Source organism: Cephus cinctus, unplaced genomic scaffold (assembly GCF_000341935.2).
Source record: "Cephus cinctus unplaced genomic scaffold, Ccin1 Ccin1_scaffold0709, whole genome shotgun sequence".
In the NCBI taxonomy this organism is placed as follows: Eukaryota; Metazoa; Arthropoda; class Insecta; order Hymenoptera; family Cephidae; genus Cephus; species Cephus cinctus.
In genome coordinates, this window is record NW_014333329.1 from 1,881,933 (window position 1) to 1,886,322 (window position 4,390).

The 4,390-nt window shown below is 34.5% G+C and overlaps 1 protein-coding gene across 2 annotated transcripts in view; it reads left to right on the forward strand.

Annotated features, from left to right (window-relative positions):
* Positions 1-1,900: 1,900 nt before the first annotated feature.
* LOC107270167 (putative glutamate synthase [NADPH]) overlaps positions 1,901-4,390 on the forward strand; it is a 28,466-nt gene continuing 25,976 nt past the window's right edge. Inside the window, exon 1 of one of the 2 annotated variants that reach the window (XM_015744923.2) lies at positions 1,901-2,264. The gene's annotated coding sequence lies outside the window, so the exon portion shown is untranslated. The remainder of the gene's footprint in view (positions 2,265-4,390) is intronic. The other variant, XM_025087580.1, reaches the window with a different exon arrangement.

Here is a 4,390-nt window from a genome sequence, read left to right on the forward strand (position 1 = left end):
GTTGGGGGGGGGGGGGGGGATGATTACTAATTTACAATCTGTGGTAGACGAGTGGCAATGAAGTTCTCGCTCGAAACTCAACATTCCATCCGATTACAATAGTAAATATTTTTCGGCGAGTTAACCAAGGGTTATTATACTTGAAAACTTCAAATGGAAACAACACCATCAAAGACTACTAGTCTACCGATCACTCTCCGATATTATGCAATTTTGTGAGAACCGATAAGAGTATAAAAGAGGATTTTATTTAAAAAATATATATATGCATGTATACATATATATTCTATATACAATATATATGTGTGTATATATATATGTGTATATATATTATATTGAGTCCTCCAATAATCATATGTGATATACTATAAAGCTGAACTTCTTCAATTTTGAAAGACACCTAAAAACAAATAGACTGGATGAAATAATTTTGCTTTTACATATTCATTTTTGTCTGAAAGTCGAGTTTCGCCCTTGAACTCTTAATTGTAATGGTATTCTAAAGCTCGAAACCAATTTGGCACGAACGAAACAGTATTCGGTCCTATTGCGAAAGACAAAGAAAAATAAAATTACTTCGAGTCGCACTTGCACGTTAGGTTAGGTTAGAAAGGAGAAAAGAAGTATTCCTTTTTATTTATTTTTTAATCATTTACATTATTTCTATCTCGCAACAGATAGTGATATTTCGAGCAGCTTTTTATCTAAAAGTTATTTGTACGAGCCATACTTTGGTTTCCCTCTCGTTTTACTTTTTTTTTGTTTTCGAAGGACTGAGGTTAGGTTTGTCGTTTACTAAAGCCTTCTAGTATAATTTAGGCAGCCATATTATAGTCAAAATATTGTAATAGTACCACTATCTTTAATTCTCTTTTGCTCTTTCCAATACTTTATTCAATATCTTAATTTTTCGTAAAGTTTAGTAATAGGCATTAGAAAGTATTAGAATGATCAGAGGTAAATATTTAGTTGAATATAAAGTATTTAACGTGTACCTACGACGATACATTTGATCTAGACGTGGTCGATAGTTGTTAGCAAAGAAAGTGAATTCCCTCCTTGTTGTGTATAGCGAGCATATTTGCACTATATTTTGTAACACTGTTTTAATTATCTACAGCATTGCGATCGACTCGGTTTTAATTACCGACCGACAAACTTGGATCATCGACATTATTACATTATTATATTTCACCAATATTATTATTGTAACTCTTAGAAAACACACTATATTTTTTAATTATTGTATTATGTCATTATATTATTGAGATATGATATTGACGAGAAATAAATATCACCTATATTAATGAAAAGAAAAAAAAACGACAGTCGTAAAAATTATCTGCATTAATTTATTTCTAAACCAAAATATCAAGTGCAACAAATAGTTAAAAGTATAATGAAATATACGAATATATGTATGTGGCGTGAGTCAAGACAAGATATCTGTAGAGACAATATATATGTCATAAATGACGTGAATAGCAGAGCTACCGCGATAGTAGAAAATAATGCAAAATTAAGATAATCCGTCAGTCAAATATTTCTGAACAGTGCTAAAATTTAAGGTTAATTTATCCTAGCAGTTGAGGATACCAGACTCGTGTAAACTGCGAATCGCGCAGGAGTTAGCAAAAATCAATAAGGTTGGATTTCATAAGCACACTTGGCGCTAGTTAAAATATGTGTACGTCGCTTCATATACAGTGACATAGGGCAACAAAGAGAAATAGGAAAACCCGAAGAAACACAAAAGAGTAAATAGAGAAGGAGAAAAGGGTCTCGTAGCAGTGTGGACTTAAAGGTAAGAGAAAGAGGGAAGTACTGAAAAGATGGCGCCGAAGGGAATAGAAGCCGCCGAGTTGCACTGAAGAGTGAATGCGAACCGCTATTCTCGGCTCTCAGTTTGTTCCTGGTCACGTACGAGGGAGCATGTCTTGTGCGAACTCCAATAATAAATCATTCTAACTCTTATTACCTTCGTGAAAGTCGATATAAACGTTGAATAAGCAAGGGCGTATTCCGCCCTCGATTTTTTGGATTTATTCCATCGGCATCTATCGTTTCTGTTTCTCGTTTAACCCGGACACATTAAACTTCGCGTCAATTTTTTCCTTGTTGAGATTCTGCTACCGCCCGACCGATATTATCAACCATTTCGTATCCTCAAGTGAACTGTAGCACCGGACATTAAGCGACAGTTTTTCGACGTACTTCGTTCACTTCGCTGAATACTCGAAGAACCTTCGTCAACTGCAACGTAGGTGAGTCCACCTTTTTCTTAACAGTTACACGTTTCTGTAAATCATTGAAATTTAGTATGCGCATTTTTAAATTACAGAAAAACTTACGATATCAAAAATTATTGAGGGTTGTAAATGATTGAGATACTTTTACCTTTCGAAGAAATGGTCACCTTTTTGTGCGACCTACGTAATTGACAGGTTAAACACGACGCCGGCGAATCGATTTTTTTGCTATAAAGAATCTTTTTTCTTATTTGTGCATTGCTTTTTTTGCTCACGTATCTAAACGTGTAGATATTTCTCGACAAAGCAGACCGGTTTCCGGATGCTTTCAGGCTGCCAGTATAATATTGTAATAATTATCCAACGAATTGAAGAATTCGTAAATAACACATGGAAAGGATATATCTAAAGGAATGAATACGCAAAAAATAAGCCGACTATACTGGAAAGAGCATGACTACAAAATTTTGCGAAATTTAATTCACGAAAAGTTGTAAAACCTGCATTAGTAGTGTTCGAAGAAATTGCCTAAAGACCTCTTGGTATGCCGATAGCATAATGGTTCTCTAACAGTGGCCATCTTAGGCTAACTGGTTATATATGTTTCCCAATGCGCAAGGGCGTCCTTAACGAAAAAAAATCAAACGTTCAAACTATTCAAAAATCGCGCAAAAGCGTCCGATTGACTTTGATCAGAAAATGAAAGAAAAAATGTCGTTGGATGACATCGACATAAAATCTACGTATGCGCGTACATATACTAAATATAAAAGCTGCAAATCGTAAACGATTATCTCTTATCCGTTGCTCCAAAATAAACAGGAACTATCGCATTTACCGTACTTTGTACAAGTGTCCCTGACATGTTGAGGTCTCGCTATTGAACGATAACTTCTTATCAATTTAATATGTAAATATGATACACTGGCATTCCCGGTTTGGTACATATAATTCCTCTAGTCAAGAATTTATGTATATGTATCTGTCAATTTCATATCGTGAAAAGATTAAATATCGAACACTTTCATTAACATGAGTCACTTGGCTATTAATAATTTCCATTTATACAGGGTGTATCTTAAGCCCCGGACAAGAGACATACCGTTAGATCCGGCGTGAAGAAATAAAAATATTGGCGTTAAGAAAAATAAAAAATTTGAATTAGTTTATTAATTATTAAAGATTAAAGTAAGCCAATCATAAGCGTGAAAACTGGTAACTCCTCAGTCTCCTCCCATTGGGGACAGCCAATCATTTATTTCCCCACGAAAAAACATTTTGCATTATTCTTTTATTTATTTCCGTTACTCTTTTGTTTATTTACGCTACTATATTTACGTATCCATCGGTCACTGTTTTTGTGGGAAAATAAATGATTGGATGTCCCCAATAGGTAGAGACTGAGGAGGAGTTACCAGTTTTCACGTGCTTATGATTGGCTTACTTTAATCTTTAATAATTAATAAAGTTATTAAAATTTTTGATTTTTGTTAACGCCAATATTTTTATTTTTTCACGCCGGATCTAACGGTATGTCTCTTGTCCGGGGCTCAGGAAACACCCTGTATATAATTTTTTCACAATTAATAATTTTTTCTTAAATCACTACAGTTTTAATAGTTTAGGTTAGGTTACGTGTATCGGCTTTATATTTTTTACGTGACTTTTTATCGCTGATATTTCTTTTTACTCGCTCATTACTTTTGAGACATCCCGTAATACCCGTAGAACACGCGCGAGACTTGCGATACACAAGCTAGAATATACCTACTGTAGACATACGTACGTATATCCCGAAGAGGTCCTCGGCCCCTCACGACCCTGACAATCGGCTAACATTGTATGTACTGTATCTAGCCGTTGCTTACGTACCGATACCAATTTTGTAAATCTCTACGTTCCAATAACGATTGCCCCCTGCTGATTTTCGTCCTTAACCTTCTTCTTAATTATACCAATATCCAAGCACGTACGAGAGAATCTATTTCTATCGATAATATAATCATTCAAATTGTCTCGAATTTGCATAACAAATTACTGTCAATCGTTTAGCTAGCTCTGTATGCTTAATAAATTGGCTCTATTGCGCACCTTAAATTCCAGACCCAAATTTATCAATATATATATATATATATATATAT